The following is a 25,822-nucleotide window of genomic DNA, read 5'->3' on the forward strand; positions in this document are numbered from 1 at the left end:
GCTCTGGATGGTTCTGGCTCAGGTGTCCAGTGACCCCATGAGGGAACTACCATTGTGGATAATGCCACAAGTTCCATCAAGCTGAAGCTTCTTTGATCACATTGTGGACTATAATATTTGGCTTTTTTGGTTTTTTTCAGTAAAGCAAAAACACCCCTCAGTTATGTCATCATTAAAATGAACTTAAGCTGGAATCTTATGTCTAGTTGGTTGAGCTACTTGTTGAAAAGAAGGGAAGAAAAGGTGAGGGCCACCAGGGGCCAGCAGGTTGTGGAACAGAAGTTCTTAACCTGGAATGTTTGAGACTTGGTCCATGAAGAGATGTTAGTGTGTGTGTGTATGTGTGTGTGTGTGTGCGCGTGCGCGCACGCATGCATGCATGTATGCGTACGTGCATGTGCATGCATGTTCTGGAGAGAGAAGGATCACAAGTTGTATGGATTCTCCAAGGAGATGTTGACTCAGAATGAATAGAAATATCCTTCTTCCTGTTTGTCTTGTATGATGGCTTGAATCACAGGCTTTGGGTATAGAAACTCTGATTTAGTGCCCATCCGTTCTATTTATTTGTTGGAAACTTGAGCTGAATTACCCTCCCAATGTACCATACCAACCTCACAGGGTTGTTTTGGTACTATACAAAAACAGGAAAAATATATGTTGCCTGGTACTTAGTAATTGCTCAATAAATATTAGATATGCCCAAATTAATATTTTATGGAGGCCCTTAAACTGAGCAAAAGCGATTTACATATGATGCATTGAGAAGGAAGTAATGACTGACTAATATCCTCCCTTCTCCTGCTAGTCACCCCTTATGCCACCTTATAGTCTCTTTCTCCTGACCTGGATCTTTTGCTAAAGAATGGCAAATAAAGATGGCTTTGCCCTGACACCTCTGATCTCCCACTGAAGCCATAAACAGTATATTGTTGAGGCTGCAAGAGAAACTAAAAATTTTACATGCTAAGTTTAGACCCTAAGTCTTCTCTCTGCCCTAGGTTTGCTGTCATCTGCTGGGAAAATAAGTCATCTTTTGAACCTCTCTGGGATGTTTCTGCGAGTTGCATTTAATGGTACTGTCTGCTTACTTTATGATCTCTACCTGAAAGGTGAAGAAGATCATGACTGCTACTAATCTCTATGCTTTGTCAGTTAAAGTCTGAGGTCTTGTAACTCTTAGTCCTGCCACACTGTGATCAAAAGGATTCCATTTAAGAATTTATACTAGAGATCCTAATTGAGATAACTAACATTCGTACAGCTCTTTGAAATTTACAAAATACTTTACTTATGTTTTCCTATTTAATCCTCACATAGCACTAAAAAAGTTAGTGGCATTAATGGTAACAAGCAGAAACCAGTTTCAGAGAGTGTTAAATACACAAAATTATAAAGTAAAATAAGACCGACTTCCTCTAGTTGTAAGGAAAAATATGTCTCTTTACTTTGTGATATTTTTTCATATATTTAAAGGCATTTGCATTTTCAGTTTTCTGAATTTTCTGCTTTTAGTTTTCCCTCTTGTTTTAGTTTTCTGGTATTACTGGCCAATTGTGGCAGTTTTCTGCATGCAGTCTCTGACCTGCAATGTCCACATGATTAAAATTAACTTGGATTTTTCAGATAATGTTCCCTTTAAACAAAAATTAAAAACAGAACTTCTATCTTAACTGAGGAGGAAGAAACATTTAAGGAAACTTCTCATCTCATTTGTATTTCAGCCTTAAAAAGGAAAAGAGATATAATGAAAATTTTCATTCATTTAAGTTGGAAGTGCTTTATTTGAGATAAATAAAAAGGGTTTTAACTATCGTTGCTATTAGTCAAACATAGCAGCTTTTGGCTATTGTCTGAAGAGCTCTCATCTGCTGAGTTGCAGACCTGTGACCTCTAGATAAAGTTTCAAAATGCAGAAAATATTTATCTTCTTGCTATGACCTTCCATGCACAAGACATGAGCCATGGATTTGTTTCCTAGGGAACTAGTGACTGAGGAAGATCTATAATTAAATCTGTGAGTTATATGCTACACATGGGAATTGGGTACACACCAGTCTTTTAGAAAAATCCAGTAATATTACTATAGCTTCAACTGGTGGAATTAAACTCAACTTTTCTGAAGATGTTTTTAGCAGCACCATTTAGAATCTGAAATTAGAAAGCTCTGTGTTTCTTTCAAAAGTCAGTTTGTATTCAGGGTGGCTTCCATTTCATTTTGGTCCCAATGTTCCTCCCTTATAGGTCAGCACTTGTCACTGCTGTCCAAGGGGGAACCTAGTATAGGAGGCTTGGACATGTTATAAATCAATTGTCTGATCTTAGAACCTCACAATATCAGAACTAGAAGGAATCGAAACCACTGGTTGTCAAAAGTTTTCTGAGCTTCAATATCTGTTCTTCAAATAAAGTTCTATCCAAAGATCCAGTAGGTAAAGCAGGTGCGGGTGAATTGTTTTGAGCTGGAAATTAGGGAGGAAGAAGCTTGGAGTCAGAGCCAAATCTTGATTGGCCTTTCAGCCACTTTCCCAACCCAGAATGTCAAGAGTAGGACATCCTTAAGGAGAAGATGTTGGCCCTCTCACTGGTCAGCCACCCCACAGCCAGAAAAATGGTCAGAAAAATGAACAGTTGTTTCCAAACCTGGCTCAAATATCTGCTCACGTTAAATTTTCCTGTCTGAAAGCTCATGAGAGTCCAGCTTTCACTACAGTGCTTTTATTTCTCATCTGTTGAATCCCATAATAGGCCTTTTATTTTAATTATTAAAAAGTAAAACTGTTGACTTCTTTTCTTTCAATTGTATTGTGCTCCCCGTATCATCCCACAACCAAAAGAAGGATGCTATAAAAGGAAAGGCAGGACTAAGAGAGAAGAGCTATCGATAGATATCAAGGCTTAAATGTAAACAAAAGAACAGAGTAGATGTTGGTGATTATGGTAATAATACTTGCCATGTATAAATCTATTTCATACTATACATATGTTAACTTATTTAGTGTCTATGATGTCTAAGCTCTTTATGTGTGTGTGTATTTTACATATTTATATATGTATTTAGATAATATAAGTTGTGTGTGATATGTATATATGTATGTATGTATGTATGTATGTATCATGTGATATGTATGTATGCATGTATGTATGTGTGTATGTATGTATGTATGTATGTATCTATCTATCTACCTATTGCTCTATCGATCTATTGCTTCCCAATAAACTTATGAAGTAGATACTATTATAATCTCCATTTTACAGATAAAAGTACTGAGGCACAGAATCCTAAAAATTCTGCAGCTGCAGGGCTGAGCTTTATACTCAATCAGCCTGGCTCCTGAGTTTGTACTCTTTGCTAGGCTGCACCGACTCCTTTTTCTTGGACTACAAACTATGCGACCTTGAGCAAATCACTAAGCATCTATCAAATTCTTCATGGCCAGATGAAATAAAAATAACAGTACTTCAGGGCTTTCTCAGCGAATAAAAGGATCAAATATAAAGCACCTAACTCATTGCCTAGCACATAGTAATTTCTCAATAAGTTGCTGTGTTCCCATAGAAATCATCAGCCATGTGCCCAAGCAGAGCTTTTTAAAAAATTCTGAACTAAATTAAAGTGAAAGGCTTTAAAACCAATCTGTCAAATTTGATGCTAGAAACTATATTTTCTCTGAGAATTTTAAATTCTACAAAGTTCTTTAATTTCTTTCAGTAGCAAATTATGATTTTTCGTGCTTGAACAATATCACTTCAACTAAGGAATATTCCCAAATACAATACACTCCCATTCGTGTCCTTTAAAATGTTTAGTTAAATCTATTTCTACCAGTTATATGTTGACCCTTATTTTTGGAAATGTTTTGTAGTTATCATAACAAGAACAGAAATAATCAATAAAATAAGCAGGCACAGTTGTTTGGTTATCACCAGGAACAGATCAAAAAATGGCAACGACTCAGAACAGCCTATTTCTCATTTCTCCCCATCACTGATTCATGCCTTTGACACACTTGTCACTGATTCCCTTCCATTCACCTTGAGAGTCTCTCCCTCTTACCCAATGGAATATGTCTGGAGACCAATTATCATCTCCTTTTGTTCCTGCACTGTCTCGTGGAAGAAAAAAATTACACCTTAGAGATTTTTAAAAATAAAATAGCATTTAGTCATAGCACTTTTAAGATTGTAGTGTCTTATTTTAAAAGGCATTTTAGTTGTTGGACTTCTCAAGACAGCCTTGTGATCTGCCTCTGGTGTTTCAGGTTCTCTTGTTTTGTTTTTGTTTTGTCGTTGTTGTTGTCATGATTGTTTTGTATTATTTTTTGTTGAGTGCCATTTAGGAGTGTATTTTTGTTGTTGTTCAAGTCTTAGTTTATTAAAAAAAAGATCCACAGTACATCCATAGGAGAAAAAAATTGGGAAAATATTGATCATATGCATGTCTCTTATGAACACATGTAGTCAATACCATGTGTACATAAGCACAATTTCCCAAGCATATTCATGGGGCAAGTGAGTGAAATATGCCTTCAGGTTTATGCATCCACTGGGAGCCTAACTCTGCTTGCTATTTGCTCACTGCTCTCCTGTGTGATCAGTATGGACCTAGATTTTGTCAGAGGCTCAAATAGATCCACTCACATTAAGGTAGGCTTCATCTATACCAATGTGTCCATTATGACCAAGTTTTTGCCTTACATAGTTGTAGCTAGACAAGCACATCTGAGTCATATATGCTCCCATAAAGTCTTCAAGTTTTCACTTTTGGAAAAAGTTTTATTTTAAGGTATCTTGTCTCCAAGAGGCCCCATTTACATCTAAATGCCTTTCCCAGAAAGGCTAACAATAGTGGTTCTCAATCCAACAGCACATTAGAATGACCCAAATTACAGAAGAATCCTGGCTCCCAAACCCCATACCAGCTCTAGTAAGCCCAATTCTCTGTCGTAGCTTATACGTTAATTTTTTTTAATCTACCTGCAGCTCTGTTGAATACCATAGTATATAGTCAGAGTTGAGAACCACAGGGTTAAGACTTACAAAAAGTTAGATTTCTGGGTGCTAAAGTTGTATCAGATGAACTCATGGAAACCTAGGACAATGGAAAGGTTGACTTGAAAGAAAGGGACAACTGGAGGATGAGCTACGATGGGGGACCATGAGCTAGAGGATGAAATGCTATCCACTGAAGCAGGTGGATGGTGGTCCAAGTGAAGGAGAAGGACAAATGAAGAGATGGAGATTTTAAACAAAAATCATAACCTATTTCATAAGCAATTTTATGTCATCCTCACAACAGTCATTTCAGGGAGGGACATTTGTATCACCCGAGCACCTTCATGAAACTGGTATTTATACATTTCTTGTTGAATCCCCTCGTATACCAGCTTTTCTAGGTTTCACAACCCCTTTCTCAGTGATGAAACCATGGCTTTTGGCAAAGCTAGCCATTCCAATCTGCACGCTGTGATTCTATACTTTGTTGTACTGTCCGGATATAGCTTGGCCTGAAGCCTCGAGGCCTTTAGGGTGTGCTGGCAGGGGAAATCTCGGACAGAATCCTCTTTGTTTGGACAGGTTTCTGCAACCCAGGAGAAATAATCTGCAACCAGGAGTTCCAGAGTGACTCGGGGAGTTAAGTGGCTAATTTCTCCAGTCAGCAAAAATGTATTGATCTCCGGCTACGTGATGAGGATTGCTGCCGGTTCTATGGATACAGCAGTGAAGAGAACAGACCAGTCCTGCCCCCTTAGAGTCAACCTTTGAGAAAGGGAAGCCAGCAAATCAAAAGTTACAAAATAAGGCTGTGATAAGTCCAGGCACATGAAGAGACCCTGAAGGATGAGATGCAAAAAAAAAAAAAGTTAATAAAGATCATGAAAAAGGATATGGGGAAACAAGGGCTGGAGATTGGGGGCAGCTTGCAGTTTTAAATAGTGCTTTCAGGAAGGAACCTCAGTAAGACAACCTGAGGAAGGGGGATGCAGGAATTCATCTGCTGGGAGGGGGGTGGTGAGCATGCTAGGTTGAGAGAACTAGGAGACCAAAAGCCTGAGGCAAGAGTATGTCTGGAACATTCTGTAAATGCCAGGGAGGCCAATGTGGCTGCAGCAGAGAGAACAAAGGGATATGAGATAAGGGCAGAGGTGTGGCCAGATCATGGAAGGCCTTATAGGTCACTTGAAGGACTTTGGCTTTTATTCTAATTGAGAGAGAAAGCCATTTCATGGGAGGGTTTTGGTGGAAGAGAAGCACCATCCTGTGTACGTCCTTATAGAACCTGAAGGGGCGCACATTGAGATAGAGAGAGAGGGAGAGAGAGAGAGAGAGAGAGAGAGAGAGAGAGAGAGAGAGAGAGAGAGAAGAGGAGAGGAGGTGGGAACCATGGAGCAGTTGAGTCATTCAGATTCTGGATATGTTTGGAAAAGGTTCTGAATTGATCATTGCAGCTGTGTAATCGAGTGCCACGCTTGCATGCCAGGCTGTGTGCCTCTGTGAACTTTCCTATCTTGTTTTCTAGTCCTTACTACAGTTTTGCAAGGAAGCCAGCGTTATCTCCATCTCCCAGATGAGGAAACTAAAGCTCGGAGAGAGTCAGTGACTTGCTTAAAGCCCCATGTCAGGCTCTGGCTATGGGTTTGACTCTCAACCTTGTCTTTTTCCTACTATAACAATCTGTCTCCACTCCAAAGCCTGCAGAAAATTTAAGACTTTTGGAATTTCTTATTGCATCAGCATGAATATTATTAAATTTCTCATAAACTTGAATTTTGTCTATTTAAAAAGACCATGAATCTTTCTTTTTAGAAATCGAGGTGGTTAGGATTAATGGCCAACCATAAAACTTTATAAGTCATTATTATGGTTTACTGTGCCTTCTTCAGCTTATTCACATCCTACCTTTTTTCTTTCCCATGTTAGTCATAATGGATTTGCCCATTTGCTGACCAAGAGCTTGGAGCGGGGAAAAGTTGGAGCAAGGTGAAGCTGTATTTTTAACTTCTACTCTAATGAAGGGACGGATCTCAGTAATAGAAGTTCATTGACATTTACTTATCTTGCATTAGTAATACAGCATGGTGCATTTTCCATTTTCATTAGCTGTGTTTGATAGACTCTTTAGAAAGAAACTCAATTCCCTATTTCAATATTTAATTCTTTTTTCTTTGTGGATAAAACATAAAACTTTTATTTTTGTTTCTGTGTGTGGCTCCCATTCCAATTTGGACCCCCCTTCTGACTTTATGGCTCTGTGGATTCCTCCCTCCTACGTCCTTCAGCATCTCAGATGCTCAGATGCAAGCCCATCCCTTGCAAAATCACTCTTTTTGAACAGGATTGCTTTGCACCCCGCTTCCCTGAGATTTCCCAAAGTCTTATCTCTAAGTTTTAACCTCCCTCTGCATCCTACCTCTTAATCCTGTTCTCAACCTCTAGTTAGTTCTTTTTCTGATTGCCCCAGTGTTACCAAACCAAAGAGAAAGTAACTATAGTAGCTGGAAAAAGATTTTGTTATCAGGATTTGGTGGTTGTATTGACAGAAACACATTCGAAAAGCTGAAGTAAAAGGGTATTTGTTGACTCCCGTAACCAGGAAATCCAAGGGTGCATCTAGCTTCAGAACAGCTGGATCCCAGATCCAAAGAATTTTTCTTTCTGCTTCCCTTGTGCATGTTGATCTCTTCTCTCCTTCTCTACATAGACTTTCTCTAAACAACACAAACAGCCTTCTTCTAGCATCATCCTCAAAGGCAAGAAGGCCTTCCCCCCAGCTCTAGCAGAAAATCCCTGGAGAAAATACAGTTTGGTCCAACTTTGGGCAAATGCCCATTGCTTAAGCCATCTCTGTCTGAGACAAGAAAAATGGGGTTGGTTTGGTCAAAAGTACATCCCTGTGTGGTAGGAGTGGAGGGATGTCATGACAGGATGATTGTGGCACTAGCTGATTATCATCGTGCAGGTGGGAATGCTGATGCCAAAGGGAATGGATAGCCTGCTAGCTAAAGAAGTCTATAGCTACCATCCTGTATTTATACCAAAGTCAAATTGCATATACAGCTCTAGAATTTCACTTAAAGGGAACTCAAGATTGAGGATAGACCCCAGCCATTCTTTTAAATTTTCATTCAATTTAGCAAGCATGTTTTGAGCACCTACCATATATCCCCATACTATACTAGGTACATATAGATGATAAAATGATGAATAGCACATTGACTCTGCCTCAAGGAGACCGTTCATTAGGAGGGGGTCTTTATAGATTATAGGGATTGATCAATTGCATGCTTCCCTCTGATGTTATCTAAAACAAAGGAGAAATAGCCCCAAGTGTTAATACCCTGTCTCTTGAATTGAGTTATTTTTCCAAGGCAATAAAATTTGAAGATTGCAATTAGTTAACCATTATGAAGACAAATCTTCAAATATTTCTCTCACTGTGATGACATTTAAAATGCTTCCCGCTCTACCAAACAGTCAATTGGATTTGTTTTTTTTTTTCCCCATCTTCTCATAATGGCTGATTGCTAAGCAATTGATTGAATCCTCTTTTGTTACTACAGAATTACTAAGCTGGCCAAAACAACTGCCCTGGCCATTTCTCAGTCTGCTCATTTTGGTCATCCTAAATGGTAGGTTTGGGGTAGAAATATTCTTATTTGGTTAATCACTTTGCAAATTATCGATCCGATTGCTTAATGTAGTGATTCAGAGCAAAGGCTCAATGGGCACAAAGGCTTAAATGACTGACCCTCAGGGAAAGTTTCTTAACCCTAAGCCTGAGGGTTTTTTTGCCTGTAGTATAGAGATAAGCATCTACTTCCTATAGTTTTGGACAGGGTCATATAAAATAATACATAAGTGTTTAGCACCACTGGGACATAAGTCTGTAATAAGTCACAAGTATTTTTATTTTGTCTAGGTTGCTGCGGATGTTCTGTGGTTAATTGCATGGATATAAAGGGAGCTTGAAATGTGTGACTGAGTGCTATTTGCGTAGTATGTTACCCAAACCTGCCCCAAGGCTATGAATTCTGGGAGTTCAGGGGATTTTAATCTCTGGGTGGCTCGAAATGTGTACACAAGTGCACTATTGCCCCAAGTGCAACTTGTAGGAAGATGTATACTTTGTCAAAATTCTTAACTGCTCTGAGCCTCAGCTTCCCAATTCTGTAAATGGGGTAATAAAGCCACCTATCTTTTAGAGTGTATTTAATGACAAAAAAAGACCAAAAAAAGCATATAGGATTTACGTGACGATGAAAGGATGGTAAACACCTGAAGCACTGAGCCACACACCAGTCAGCACTGACTCCTTAGTCGCTGTTGTGTTATTTACAGCACCTGGCACAGTTGCTGGCTCCGAGTAATGGCCCAGGTGAGAACCCTTTCTCTTGCTCTTAAATCCTTGAAAATATAGGCACACCTCGTTTTGTTGTGCTTCATTTTATTGTGCTGCGCAGGTGTTTCTTTTTTTTACAAATTGAAGGCAAGACCCTCCACTGGCTAAAAGATACCGTCTTGCTTGATCACGATACTTGCTTTTGTGTGATTCTTGCTTTATTGTGGTGGTGTGGAACCCGCAGGGTCTCCGAGGTATGCCTGTACTTAATACATGCAAGAGCAGCTGCTTCTTTTGTGTGCAGTGTTCCCCCTTCAACAGGTAACTGCTGGGTGTCGATTAGATGTGGAGACTGGGTTGTGGGTTCATCTCAGTGGAGAATATGGGGAAAATGGAGAATACGGGGTCTTTTTTTTTTTTGAGCTGTTCAGGTTGTGGGCTTTGGAAGAATTGCCCGAAATGATACCAGTGCTTTTTCAACATATCTGGCTGTTATCACCAAATGAAATCTTGTTTACGGTGCTTTGCGTGATTCCCAACCCTTCCCCCATACAAAAAGGACATCATGGTCTAAGAAAAGTAATTTCCTCAGAGCTGTAGCCAAAGAAGTGATGTAAAAGAGGGCCCTAGCAGGACCAGAGGTTCCGTGGTTAATTGCGAGGACATAGATTTGGCACCTCTATGTTGCTGCCTCTAAAAGAGAGTTTGAAATGTGTGACTGAGTGGTATTTGCGTGGTATGTTACCCAAGCCCTCCCCAAGGCTGTGCATTCTGGGAGGTTGAAGGGATTTTAATGGGTGGCTCGAAAGGTGTACACAAGTGCACTGTTGCCCCAAGTGCCCAGTAAGTGTGGACAGGATGGAAATTCTATTAAACACCGGAGGAAGCAATACATCTAAAAGATGAAGGTCTGATTTTTCTCTGCAGAGTTTAAATGGTACATATGTCTTCGCCTTATAAAAACACAGAAAACATTTCTCTTAAAGGATAGAACTATGTACAGGCATACCTTGTTTTATTGTACTTTGCTTTATTGCACTTCACAGATGTTGCATTTTTTGCAAATTGAAGGCAGACCCGCCAACGGCAAAAATATTACGACTTTATTGCGGTCCTCTGAAACCAAACTCATAATATCTCCGAGGTATGCCTGTTCTTGGGCTTTGTAGTGGGAGATTTGGCCAGAATGGAGGCTTCCGTGGGGGTGAGGGCTGCAGGTGGAATCTGATGTCAGAGGGCACACACCTAGCTTCCTGACTCACCTGGTGAGTGCAAGTACTTTTGCCCTGATGGGAGCACTGCGAATTGGAGAATCGTCACATCCAGGGAAGGGTGGAAACTATGCTTGAGGAAAAGGTGGCAGGGTATCCATGATCATAGCTGTTGAGCCATCCCACGTTTCAGCTCCTTACCTGTATTGTCTCTAATGTGCAAAGCAAGCCTCTAGGTTGGCATTATCCCCATATTATAACGGAGGAGCTGAGTGTTAGATTGAGCAAGAACTTGCACCCCTAGCTCTGCATGTCAGCTGTGTGCTCTGAACCCTGCCCTCTGGGCACAGGATAGGGATCTTTTTTATTTCCCTCCTTTCCACTGGGCTGGGTGTTCTATTCTTTTGGAGGAGGCCCTGATTCTCTGCAAGATGGAGGAATATAAGACAACTCCAGTGGAAGCAGGTGGGGTCTCCCTGGGCCCTTTCCCGCAATCTCTGAATTTCATTCATTTGTACAAGAGTGAAGTTCAAATACAGAGAGCTTGAGGATTCCACTCTTCATCATTTCATTGATTTATCACTGTATCTGCCCTTCTAACTTAAATCACTGTCTCTTTTTCTCTTTCTCTGCATCTTCACCAAGAAATGGTAGGAAAAAAACTCAGCTCAGCTTCAGAGCAGCCTAGCTTTGATTGACAGCTGTTGGAAAATTCACTCCAGCTATTTAATGTTCCACCTTCTCCTTTGTGAAATGGGACTAAAAATGCCTCGTCAGATTATGAAAATTAATAAAAATATAAGAAAAGCTCCTAGTAAGTTGCCTCTCCCAAAGCAAACACTTAACTAATACCACCTTCTCCCTCCTCATCCTTGCTTCCTCAGCTTGGGGAGGAAGTATCAAATATTTCCATTTGAAAAGCTGCCATTTATACAAGGGATTTTATTCTACATCCCAGTGTTTATAGTTTGAGTGATTTTCCACCTTATAATCCTGAAGGACACCTGATCCCAACATTTGAGAGTACGAAAACTGGTTTTACTGAATCATATAATATTTGTGTGGCCCACAGGTGGCCTCAGGCTTTCCTTTTTTCTGTCTGTAGCCCATTCTGGATACACTGAAGGACTTAAGTACACCAAAGGTCACCTCTGTACTGAGACCTGAGAAGGAGAACCTCGGCTTTTAGGACTCACATTGGGAGGATGATTGTGCTTTCTGTTAGCCACGCAGATCCAACATGGTTTTAAAAGCAAATGACTGCATGGAATGAAAAACCACATTATTTTTCTGTCTCTCTATGGGAGCTCTACTTCACTAGAAAAAAAGGAGAAATCCCAATTAGGAAGGATAGAAACATAAATGGAACTCATTGATTATTCCACCAGGCAGATATTTGTCACCTCCCATTCAGGGCCATCTCCCGTAAGAGCCATTTTTACAGCCAAAACAATAAGGAGATTGATTAGGCAGGTCAGTTTGTCCCTTTTCCTTTCTTAGGTAAAAACAAAATGACTTAACTAAATCTATTCTCTTTAAGATGAAAAGAGATTTTAAAAACATTTTAGTAGCAAATAGCTGTCCTAAAGTAGGTGAAGTAGAAATTGATTTTACTTACCTGCCTTCACTGGATAGTTGAGAGGATTACCTCAGAGCAGGTATGTGGCAACACCTGTGAAAAGTCATGCCAGGCGGGAATTATAGTCATCATCATTTTGGGAGGTATGGTTGCTACATTATTTTCCATTTTTACAATCTCCCTTTTCTTTTCTGATGAGCATCTTTCCTACTTTGATGTTCAAATTCATAACAAAATGAAAATTTAAAACTAATGATAATATTTTCACATATAGGTAATTTGTGAAAGAATATCCAATTAGAAATAATTGTAAGAATATTCCTTTTCTTGATTAACCCCACTTCTGGTAATCTATTTCAAGGAAACAATCCAAAGTGCAGCAAATTTTCTTTCTTTTTTTTTTTTTTTGCAAGAAGATGTTCTTGGTAGTTATTCACATTATTCATAATTGAAAGGGGCCAAATGTCTGTTATTATTGAAATGGTTGTTAAATGATAGTATATCTATTTTAAAATATTGGGTAGCCATTAACAAGGAGTTCATAATAATAAGGAAAATTCTCATGATATAACAAGTTTAAAAAATAATATAAAGATATGTTTATGCTTTAATGCAATTCTTATCAAAATCTCAGCAAGGTTTTCTTTAGGCACAAACTTATTCTCAAATTTATGTGGAAAGGCCCAGGACCCAGGATAGCTTAAGAATCTTGAAAAAGAAGCATAAAATGGGTGGAATCACTTTACGTGATGCTAAGACTATATGGCTATAGTAATCAAGACAATGTGGTACAGCAGAGGAAAACACACATAGATTAATGAAACAAAATAGAGAACCCAGAAATAGATCCCCACAAATATGCCCAACCTATTCTTAATAAAGGTGCAGAAGCTATTCAGCTTTTGTCAAGGTGGTAGCTCCCTTGGCAAATGGTGTTGGAGCAATTGGACTTCCACAGGCAAAAACAAAAAAAAAAGTGAACCTCAACTTAAACTTCATGCCTTTTACAAAAGTTAACTCAAAATGGATCATGGATGTAAATGTAAAATGTAAAATTGAATCTTTTAGGAAAAAATAAAAATCTTAGGCATTTAGGGCTAGACAAAGAATTCTTAGACTTGACAAAAAGAGCATGATCTCTAAAAGACGATAAATTCAACCTTATCAAAATTTAAAACTTTTGGATTAGGAAAAGCCCTGTTAGGATGAAAAAGCAAGGTACAAATTAGGAAAACATATACAAACCACATATCTAACAAAGGATTAGTATGTAGAATATATGAAGAACTCTTGAAATTCAACAGCAGAAATCCCCAATCAACCTAATTAGAAAATGGGCAAAAGACATGAACAGCCATTTCACCAAAGAGGAGATACAGATGGCAAATCAGCACACGAAAAGATGTTCAACCTCATTAACCATGAGGAAAATGCAAATTAAAAACACAGCAAGCTATTAGTACACATCTATTAGAATGGTTTTTTTAAGAAAATAGTAACTGCAGCAAATGCTGGTAAGAATGTGGGAAATCGGATCACTCAGCCATTGCTGGTGGGAATGGAAAATGGAACAGATACTCTGGAAATCAGTTTGGCAGTTTCTTATAAAATTAAACATGCAGTTACCATAGAACACAACAATTGCACTCCTGGACATTTATACCAGAGAACTGAAAACTGTGTTTACACAGAAACCTGTAAACACATGTTCATAACATCTTTATTCATAATTGCCAGAAACTGAAAGCAACCCAGATGTCGTTCAATAGGTGAATGATTAAGGAAACTGTAGTACTTCTGTACCACGGAATACTGCTTAGCAATAAAAGGAATGAATTACTGATACACAACAGCAATCTCCAGGGAACTATGCTGAGTGAAAAAAGTCAATACCAAGGTTACATGCTTAATAATTTCATTTATATGGCATTTTCTAAATGACAAAATTATGGGAAGGGAGAACATATCAGTGGTTGCCAAGGGAGTGGGGGAGAGGTAACACGTGGAAGAGAAGAAGGGATGGCAACGGGGGTCCTTGGAGTGATGGAACTGTTTAGTAGCTTCATAGTGGTGATGGATACAAAAATCTACACATATGACAAAGTTGCAGAGAACTTAATATACACAGACATACATACAAATGAGTACAAATAAACTGGGGAATTCTGCATCAGATCGGTGGATTGCATCAATGTCAAGGTCCTGACTGTGGAATTATACTATAGTTTACAAAATGGTACCATTGGTGAAAGTATTTCTTGCAACAGTATGTGAATCTTCCAATTATCTCAAAATAAAAAATTTAATTGAGAATATATTTATACAGCCGTATGTATTTAAAAGTCTAGGAGGGAGTCATTGATGTGTTTAAAATAGTTGTAACTATCAAGTGGGACATTGAACATTTTATTCTATTTTTGATTTGTTCTCCAGAGTTTTCCGAGTTTACATGTTAGTTTTGTAAAGGGGGAAAAAACTCTGATTTTTTATTTTAAAAAAAGTTCAGTCTACAGCCACGCCACCCTGAACAAGCCCGATCTCGTCTGATCTTGGAAGCTAAGCAGGGTCGGGCCTGGTTAGTACTTGGATGGGAGACCACCTAGTTAGACCGAGTGCTGTAGGCATAAAAAAAAAGTTCATTGCCAAATACAGTAATTTACATTATTATTTATAGTTTACCCTAAAACGGTCTTCCTTTTCCTTCCCCCATACCCAAAGTGTAAAGATAGAGCAAGCACATGTACACATACGAAACACATACAGACACACAAAATTATGATCTGCTGAAGAATAAATAGTTGCGACTCAATGTTCAAAGCTTAATATCAACAATTTGCGGTTAAAGAAGTAACAAAATAGTTGTTAGCTTTGACAGACGTTTGACCTGCCCCATGTCTGTGAAGCTAGGTTTCCCATTGTGGCTTCTATTTATGATTCACAGCCCACGTCTAGTGTAGAGATAAGCATTGCACTTTGATAGGTAATAAAAGAATAAAGACTTAGACAAAGAAAATAATGAGAAAGAGACTATTTGGCAGCATATATTACCCTCTCCACCCACCATATGGCCCCCATCCTTTATAGCAGACAATTCAAAGAACTCAGAACATATGATTGGTAGTAATGAAATAAATTCATAGTATGGGGAACAGAGCTCAGGAGCCTATAAAAGATTCAACTTCTGCTTCCCCCTAGGAGAGGTACCAACCAGTATTAATATTTTAGAAATACTAGAAGGTGGAAGAGGAGCCATTATTCATCACTAGCACCTTCATGGTACTAAAATTAAATAATGGATTTTTTTTTTTAAAGACAGAATTGCTAGAGTTGTGGAACTATAAAAAATATTCCTCTCTGAGGAATGTCGCATTTTTCGCTTTTATCTTTTCTTCTCCTCTTGAGAATATTTTGATTTACTTCTGTGATAAGCTTATAACAACTAAGGAACTTGGAGGTGGGATGAGCTAGGCCGGGAAGGAGGGCATTTACAGCAGCTGACAAATGAGCCTAGGTAAATTTGTTTGGCTTCAAGTCAGAAAGCACCAGGACTGTGCATGCATTTATTTTTCACTGTGTAGCAGGTATATCTGCAAGTATGGGCGAGGGCTTTGGGCCCTATAATAGTGAGCACCCGCTGTGCCACATGGGCTTGGGATCTGAGCATGCTCATCTGTTCAACAGGAGCCCTGCAAAGGAGACCCAGCTATCCCCTTCACAATCCATTCAGAGCCTTGAAACAACCAGCCCAGCTCCTTGAGGAGGTGTCTGGTGGAGTCATAAGTAACGGAGCATCTGGGACTTGGCATCAGACCAGCATCCAGAGTTCTGGATTGACTTGGCTGATCTCAGAGCTGTCCATGCCTGGCCCTGCCCCCAAACTAGCTGTGCAACCCAGTTGGACAAATGACTTCACCTTACTGAGTCTCACATTTCCCTTCTTGGAAATAGAAATAATAGTAAATATCTGGTAAAATGCACTTAAAGTTTCAGCACGGTACCTGACATTTATAGCACCTCAGTGAAAGCAATTATTGCCTAGGATGCAACTTGAAAGTTTTTTAAGATCTTCTTAATTAAAAATGACTCTTCTTGATATTGACATGTCGTCGTGTTTAAAAATACTCAGATAAACGTTAGCATTCGTTGAGTGCCCACTGTGTGCCAGCCACAGGACTCCGTACTACCCAGGAGCTCGGGAGTTCAGTTCTATTATCCTCATTTAACTGAAGAGGGAACTGATATTTGTACAGGTGACAAGATTTGCTCAAGATCAAAAACCAAGGATGTATTAGAGCCAGGGTACAAACCAACCTAGAAACTATTGTGTAAACCATTTCACTGCAGGGGCAGGAATGATAGATATTGCTCAGCACCTAGAGAAATGGAGGTACAGGGAATGAAAGAGAAGCTTTGACCAGGTGATGGGTAGAAAGTAGCTGAGTTGGGTTTAAACAGGAATCCCTGGACAGCACCTCATTCCTCGCCTGTTTCACACAGTGCTGATCCAAACACGATCAGAGCTGCTCCAAGTTTCAGACTTAAGGAATCATAGCAGCTGGGAGTGAGAAACCACCTCAGAGTCTGTGTGATATCGATCGCCTCTACTGCACTTTTACCAGATGGCGTGAGCCTGGACACCGCAGTGGCAGCCTTCTCTATCACCAGACAGCTGGAGCCATCAGCTAAAGCTCTTTCAACCTCAGGATGTTTTCCTTCTTGTGAGCGGAAATCTGTTCGGTAACTTGCATCGATTAACTTTTCTGAAACAACCAAACTAAGCCAATCTTCTCTTCCATAGATGATGCCCAAAAGTGTGCCTTCTGCCTCATTTTTCTATATTTCTAATCACTTAATGGGCTCTGCTGTGTTCATCTTATACAGAACATATTACCTTTCTCAAACCCATACTTCCTCCTGGGTTTCTACCTACCATGGCCTCTACCCATTCCCATATTTCTGGGATAGCATGAACCACACAGGTGGTCTGTTTAGGAATATTCACTCACAGGGCAGTTATTGGGCAGTTGTGTTTACCCATGGCTATTTCAGAGGATTTGGTATTGTAATTTGAGAGGAACTTGAAGACCATACATGTCCTCCACCAAGATCCTTCCATTTGTTGGGCATCTTTTTAAATGCTGTGCCAAAACTTTTATTGTCTCCGTTTGTATGATTCTCGTTGGGCCTCCCGTGGAAAAGCCAAATTTTAGGCAGCCATAACCTTCAGAGAAAGAAAGATATTTACCCAAGTTGATCCTTTGCATCCACAGGCCTGTTAATTTTCAAGGAGCATGCTGTTGACGTTTTAAAAGTGAGTGTCTCATCGGGATCATTTAATTAGAAGTATCGCTTAAAATGACTCTGTTGGGAGGTTACTAGAGCATCTCTCAGAACTCAAGTCCAAAAAGCAGAGCTGGTTCTTCCCAGAAATTGATAAGCCACTTTAAAACCAAAGTAGCCGTGCATGTTCATTGATTTATGCATTAATTTCGTTTTCTTTCTGATTATACAGTCTCTCATTTCAGCTTCTCTTTACATAGCTTCTTTATTTATTATGAAATATTTGAGTGTCTGCTATGCACCATGCACTATTCATAGCAGTGAACAAAAGTCTGGTACAAAGAGCATATATTTTAATAATAAATAGAGATTGTTATCAGATAACTATGTCAGGTGATAATATGTCAGCTGATAGTTAACAAGTACCTATGTCAAGTAATAATGGGTTCTGTGAAGAAAAACAGAAGAAGGTAATGGGCATAGAGGATGATGTTGGAAGGGAAGCCAGTATTATTTTTTAGTAAGGTGGTTAGAGAAGTCTTCTCTGAAGAGATGAATGTAATTAGAGAATTGAGGGACAATGAAGGAATGAGCCATACAGATATCCATTTGGTAATACCCTGGTGAATTAAAGCCAATTACCAGACACCATAGGGAAAGGGGACTGTGATATTTTTGTGAGGGAGTATAATTTGGAGACCAAGACTAAGACCTAAGATTAAATAATGTTGGAAAGGATGATTTCCCAGTTGCAGAGTGGTAAGACTATGTTCGAGCTTGAACTGGCTTCATACACACATAAGTATTCATTACTTTCTCTTTCAGTTTTCCCAGTAGACGATTTTCTTTATCAAGGTCCATAGTCATGGCCCAGAGTCTCCCCAAAATGTTAGACTCGGCTTTCATGCTGACAAGACTCTAAGGGTCCACAGCCCTCAGCTAGCTATCTCTGTCTTTCCCTGTCCCAATCCTAGGCTTCCCAAAAATGATCTGATTGACCAGGCTCATCTTTCAAATGGGAGCCTCTGGGTCAAAACAGGGTAATTCCAGGGCTGAAACGGGTAGGTCCAAGCATGGTACTTTGGAAGAAATGGCAGCAAAATTGGATGGGGAGATACGTGTGCACATGGCGACAGCTGAGGCCGAAGACAGAGGCAGGGAACAGACTATAGGGAGCCTCGAATGCATTGCTGTGGGAGCCTGAATTTTTCCTGAAAGTGGTGGTGCGGGGGACCTTTAGACGATTTTAATCGGGTGTGATCCCGTTGTGAGAGACTGTAGCCACTTCAGGGCATGGGGAGCCTTAAAGCCATGCACGGGCCCTTCTAATGGGTACATGCAAGGCAGAGGAGAATGTCAGGCTTTCAGTTAAAAATGACTGAAATTTTATTTATGGTTAACACTGCTTGCGTTTCCAAGAATCAGACTTAACATGAAAATTTGTCCTGAATTATAAGAATAATAAGAGTAAGTGTTGAAACTCAGCGAAAGAGCGGCCAACATGCATTTCCAAGGAGAAATTGTTCAATTGTTCGTGTTTATTACTTCCAAATGGGAATAGCTCCAGGTTCATAATGCTGATTTTGTTACATTGCTTTCTCTGAACTGTGGTTCAGATGAGTGCATAAATATTTGGTTTAATATTTCTTTGGGAACCATAAAAATCTGAACTGATGGAAGGGAGAGGAGCAGAGCAATGGCAAGGAAGGAAAGTTTGGCATGTTAGTTAGAGATTAAGTGTGCGTATTTCAACAGTGCCCAAGGGCATGATTAATTTATTGTCCTTTTAGATGGCAGAAAGCATGTGGAAACCTCCAAAATACACCGTTACTATGACAGAGCTTAGAGAGTGTGAGAAGGCAGAGGCGTTCTTGCCAGGAATTAATGTACAGGGGAGGTGAGTGGCCCAATGAACACAGAAATCTGGGAATTGAAACATGGAAGTTTCTAATCTTGACTCTGCTGCTGAAATAGGCCCGAGATGAACATCTCTGCTTCAGGCTTCCTGAGGTAGGCGTGTCCCCAAGAAGCCAGACCACGAGCACTTTCAACAGTGCCAAATTTTGATGCTTTGTTGATTCAACTCCTTGGGTACAACTACTCAATCCAGCACATGTCAATCAGTTGGCCATATGGAATAGGGGTTAAAGCCATGGGCTCTGGATACTGGGGTTCAAATCCAAAGTCGTTATCTAGCTCACTTCGGCAAGGTTTGTGGGACTCAGTTTCTTACTCTGTAAAGTGGAGATTAATATCAGTACCTACCCCATAGAGTTGTTTTAGGTTTTAAATAAACTAATGAATTTAAATTCTGAGACTGGCATGTGGTCCAAAGTTAGGATTCGATAAATGGTCATCATCATCATTACCGTCACCATTTAACAAGCATAACAAGAATAACTGCCTTATATTATTGAACATGCTTATACACTTCAGCATTTCATATCTCTCAGATGATTTACCTACCACAATCCTCTTGGGTTAGGCATTATTTCCCCTATTTCCAGAGGATGAGAATGAAGCTCAGAGAGGCCACATGGCTCCCAGCAAGTCCACATTGTGAGTTCTAAGTTGCAAACCCTGTTCTCCTAAGCACTCCATGCATTAGTCAGAATATGTTAGACTCTGTTGTGATAAGCAACTCCAAATTTCAGTAGATCAGAGTAACAAAGGTTTAATTAAGCTCCATGTCCATCGAGGGTTAGATGGGGGCTCTTCTCATCATCGTTATTTTTGGGGATCTCCCTTGATGAAGTCACTACCATTGGGAACATAGCTGGTCACCATGGAGAAAGCAAAATGATACTGGCTAAGAACACCACAGCTCATAAAGCTTTCGATCAGAATTAGCTATAGTGATACGTGCCACTTTCACTCACATTTCATTGGCTAAAACAAACATTATGGCTACAACTAACTTCAAATGACCTGGGGACATACAGTTCTATGATGTGCCCAGAAAGAAAGGAGCCAAAGTAATTAGGGAAGCCTTAGTGACTTCTCTCTACAACCATGAATCTGATTCATAAATAGAAGAGACAGTAGGCACTGAAGATCTAAAGTTTTCACTAGAGATGTCAGGGACCATCTTGATTTTTGGTAAAACAAGAAGAAGCAAAGTCAAAGGACCCAATTATCAGGAGAGTTAAACTTACAGTCTGCACTAATCAGAAATTCAGAACGTGACACATAAGGTCCCCAGTTATTCCCTTGGACAAAAAAGGGCTGCAAAAGTATGATACTGATGGGCAGTGAATGGACTTTGGGCTCAGACAAGTAAAGCACAATGACCAGATGACCCAAAGATGATTTCCTCTTTCTCTGATCTGCTGTGGTATCTCTCAGTGCATCTCTTAAGTCGCATAATGTAAATTTCATAGAGCGTATTGAACTGTGAGCTGTTGAGGGCTGTGAGTACTCTGGAACTCATAAATCATCAATAAATATTTTGAATGGAAGAAAAGAAAGTAAGGGAGACAGTGTGTTAGAGAAAATTGTGTTTATGAGGGAAACACCATATTAAAAGTCATGGGAGAGAAACTGACCATCAGGCTAAGTGAATGGTAGTATCATTCTGGTCTATGTTAATAACAAACATAAACCGAGCTCCTTCCATAAGAATAGCATTGTGCCAGTTACATATTTAAATATGTGAAATCATACATAATTTGTCCTTTTGTGACTGGCTTATATTATTTAGCATAATATCCTCAAGGTTAATTTATATATTGCATCGTGTCAGAATGTCTTTCATTTTTTAAGACTGAGTAATATTCCATTGTATGGATGTACTACATGTTGTTTATTCATTTATTTCATCATTGGACACTTGGGTTGCGTCCACCTTGTAGCTATTGTGAATAGTGCTGCAGAATATTCACTCTTTCTGTGTGTCAATGGATCATTTAGTAAAGATGATATTGTACTTGGCCACTAATAACTTTTTAAAAACCTCACGACTAGAAATTTTGTAAACCACATTATTATACGATAAATGGGAAATGAACAATTAAAATATAGTAAATACTTGGAAATACTCTTGTAAAAAGAAATCATATAGCCTAGAGACATTAACCAAAAAATTATTAGCAATCACAGAATAATGCAAAAAACAAAGACCAATTAACACTGAATCCCATGGAATTTACCTTAAGCTGTGCTTTGGCATAATCCTAAATGTCTTTGTTACAAAAGAAGAAAAAGCTGGTGCAACGATAATGTTAATAGAGGAAGGATAAGGGTAGTGGACTCAGACATAGAGGAAGGATAAGGGTAGTGGACTCAGATATAGATGAAGGATAAGGGTAGTGGACTCAGACATAGAGGAAGGATAAGGGTAGTGGACTCAGATATCCTCTCATCTCGCTTTACTAGAGTTTGATCTTCCTTCCCATGTGCTCCATCCTGCCCTTAACCTTAGCAACCTCCCTGGGACAATGGAAACCACTTGAATTTGGTGGTGAACACAGCCGGCCCTAGCTGGTACGAGAACCACGGGTCTATACAGTGGTTCTTTAGCTATTTTCCTCGTCCAGTGGATTGGCAGAGCATTAGTTCAGAGTTTCTACACCAGGGTATTGGGATAGTTTTCCTTAGATCCCCTTGTTAATTTATGACCTAGTAGATGAAGGTAGTTTGACCAGCATGAGGGTGAGAGAAGGGCATGGTTCTAACAGCTGCCCAAACTGCTGAATGGCTAAATGTGTTCAAGTTCAAAGGCATGCCAAGGACTAAATCACAGCTGAGAATTAATTAATGCTTACAGATCACCTTAGAGAACCAATCTAAAGATAAAACAAATACCTTCTAATAACTATAGGTGAAGGCGATAAATGTTTTTTTTTCATATTTAACATGGAAGAGGAAACATCTAAATTAGCATGCACATCAATCTCAATAATTACCCTTACAAGTTTAAAATTTTTTACTGTATAAGTAATATAGGTTCATTTTACAAATCCACAAATATTCTTAGAGTAAAAGAAAAAATAACACCCCTACTTTCATCCTCCAAAGACTTATACTGTTCACATGTGATTTATTCCCTTTGAGTAATTTCTAGTTTTTCATTCTTTTGATCATATTGTGTATACATGTATAGTCTTCTATCCTTCAAAATTAGGTTTCTCCTGATTTTTTAAATAGGGGAGAATTAGAGGCATCAGTTTAGTTGGATGTGACTAAGGTATTTGTGTTGAGCTGCTTTGCCTAGCGAGTAGTGTTTACTTGGCCTTCACACAAGGGGGACCCTTTGAGATTATAAGAAGAGAACAGATTTTAAGCCCCTGTACAAATACTAGACATTACTATTGCCAGAAACTTAACTTTGGGAATTTGTAAAAGGAAATAAAAAGGCACTTATGTTCCACAATTAAAGTTACTTCATTTAAAAAAAAAAAAAAAAGATTACAATAGACTTTATTTTTCATTTTAATTTGTGAGTTTATGAGCATTTTATGATTACATAAAAAATGTGCAAATAAAGTTGCACTTTTTCACTGAAAGCGTTAATCAAGTGTTGCCTATTTCAATGAGCACAGGAAATGTTCAAGGGAATGAGGAACAAACAGCCCGAGGGATACTTAACACCATCAACAAAGAGGCCATCTGCTCCCTGTGCTTTAATAGACCTCGCTCTGAGCAGGTCTAAGCCTGGTGGATGAGGTTCTGGCTCCACAGCACAGGGCAGAAGGGGTCAGGAGAAGCTCCAGTGAATGAGTAATCTCTGAGGCTGAGTCCGGGAAGACAAGGAGACGTCTCCAGCAGACAGGATGGGGCATGGGGCCCATAGATCTAGGACCAGAGACAGTGGGCAGAGTTCAGAAGGCCTATGTTTGCTGTAGCAAAAGTTGGAGATAAAGAAGCAGGTGGAGACCTATCAAGGGGACCCTTGAGATTCTACCCTGGGAGCAACTGGGAACCGTTGAAAGGTAATCTGGGGATTGTCCCATTCAGATTTGAGCTTGCATTTTTAGATTGGTCATAGTTAGGACAAGAGGGGAAAAGAGAGAAATCAGAAACATGGAGGCCAGTTAGGAGACGACTCTAATATTCATTTACTTATTCAGTAAGCAAATATTTATTAAAAACTCACTGTGTTAAACTGAGAGCAAAACAGTCAAAAATATCTACTGGAGATCTAAATTAAGGCACAGATACTGGAGATCAGCAGAGGGCAGGGCTAGAAGCTCTTAAAGTAATGACGATACGTAGAACTTGGTGACTGCCATATTGAGATATCAAATATATTTTCTACAGGGGGGAAAAAAGTGTTGTTAGTACAAATCAGGAAGAGTCTGAACCCACAGGGAAACCCCCGAATAGACAATTAAAAACCACATTGATTAAGGCAATGTGTGGTTCTGGATTGGATTTGGGATCAGAAAAAGGATAGAAGTAGAAAAACTAGTGAAATATAAAGATATAAAATCTGGAAGTCAGTTAATAGTCAGGCACCAATGATAATTTTTCAGTTATAACCAACGGCCCATGGTTATGTAAGATGTTAACAGGGAAACCTGAATAAAAAGCATATGGGAACTCTACTGTCTTGTCAATGTTTCTATAAATATAAAGTTATTTCCCCCAAATTTAGAAAGATAGATAGATGTCTAGCTATCTGTATATAGATATAGCTATATCCCAACAACATTGAATAGAAAAAATGTAGAATAATTTATATAGAATGATCTTGTTTATGTAAAAGCATTCAAAATTGCTGTACATTCTATGAGTACATATGTATGTATGTAAATTCATAGAATACCTTAAAAATATGTATAACCTGGTATCATTGGTTACCTGCAGCCGAAAATAGAAGTAAAAACAAGACATAGCAAGGGGACTCAAAGGGGCCTTGGCTTTGGCCATATTGTGCACCTTCTGTAGAAAATATACAGCCAGATATCTTTTGGAATTCAGCTCAAGTAGCCACTGCCTGTCCCAGGCCTCCGTATTTCCTGCCCATCCCTGGGTGCACAGGGCTCTGGTCCAAGCTGTGCCATGCCACAGACACGGCTGGTGTGCTGGCCACCCCCAAGGGGCATCTGGGAATTTGCTTTACCCAGGTATGTGGCAAGACTCCTGCGTGCTATTAATGTGCTCTTCCCAAGATGTTAGCATCCAGGGTCCAAGTTCTTTTTCATTATTAGCAATTTTTTTTTCCATTCCAGCTCAGAAGATAAAGGAAAAAAAAAAATCCCACTGCGAAAAGAAGTATTGAAATACAAAGGATCATAGGAAAGAGCAGCTAATTGTAAAGCCCTGCTATTTGATATAATGGGTATTAACAGCTGCTGCAGAAGCAGAGATTCGTGGCAGGATTTGTTCTGGCCAGAAGGAGTGCACTGGATTTCTTCCATTCCATCACATGAAACAACAACAAAAGGGCCACAGCCCTGGGGGCCATAGCTGTGGAGTAGCACCGGGACGATTTTCAGGAGTTTAACATAGAATAATAAGGCTTGTCTGGAACCCCACTTGACGTGCATGGAATAGCTTTGATGTGTGGCTGAGGTCCTCCTGGGGTGTGTGGCCACTGTACAGCTCCTATCGCCACAGCTTAGTGAGGCCGAGGTGGGCTGGGGACCCTGTGAAACCCCACCTGGGGACCAAGAAGTGGTAGGTGATTCCTAAATCAAAATTGAGCCACGGACTCCTGTCTTTTCTCTGGAGAGTAACCCCCACGCCCATAATTTCCTCTCCTGATTTCCTCCAAGTTCTGGGATGCCTTTGCCACATGTAAAAATGTTGGGCTTGGAGACAGACCAATTTTGCCTTACTGGCGTTCTAAAAAAACGGGTTTTTAAAGAGCTCCTAATCGTGTTATATGTTTAAAATAGGTCTAAGAAGAAGGTAGCAAACAGACCTAGCCTTTTTTCAGCAGAAGTCTCCAAATGTAGCAGTGGAAACCAGCGTTAGTTATAATGAGTGTGGATGGTGCTGTAATTTGTCTAAATCAGTGGTCCTCAAACTTGGGTGAGCATCGTAATCATCCAGGGGGCTTGTTAAAGCACACATTGCCAGGTCCTGCCCTTCTGGGTTTCTGATTCAGGAGGTCTGGTTGGGGCCTAAGAATTTGCATTTCTATCAAGCTCCCAGGTGATGTCCATCTGGTCCTGGAAAACACATCTTGAGATTATTGTTCCCAGGACAATGAGGGCCCTCACTTCCCTGTGTATTGTTCCCAGAACAATGGGGCCCCTCACTTCCCTGTGCTGATGGCCCGATAAGGCTCCTCAGAGGGCACATTACCTGGTGTGGCTATGGGCCGTACTTCAAAGTGGATACAGCTGAGGGTCAGGAGTCAGGTTCAACAGAGATGTTATAAGCCAAGTCTTTAAGAACTACATTATTGAGAAAAAGAGAGATGTGCAGCACTAAGCAAGGGCGTTCCCAGCAGGGACTTGCTCT

At 39.7% G+C, this 25,822-nt stretch overlaps 1 protein-coding gene and 1 pseudogene across 2 annotated transcripts in view; both read left to right on the forward strand.

Moving 5' to 3' along the window:
• Nucleotides 1-25,822, forward strand: part of CDH13 (cadherin 13) — a 962,058-nt gene that overhangs the window by 475,982 nt on the left and 460,254 nt on the right. The window lies entirely within an intron of this gene.
• Nucleotides 14,636-14,754, forward strand: LOC112474858 (annotated as a pseudogene).

The sequence above is a fragment of the Pteropus alecto genome, unplaced genomic scaffold (genome assembly GCF_000325575.1).
Source record: "Pteropus alecto unplaced genomic scaffold, ASM32557v1 scaffold7, whole genome shotgun sequence".
NCBI lineage: Eukaryota > Metazoa > Chordata > Mammalia > Chiroptera > Pteropodidae > Pteropus > Pteropus alecto.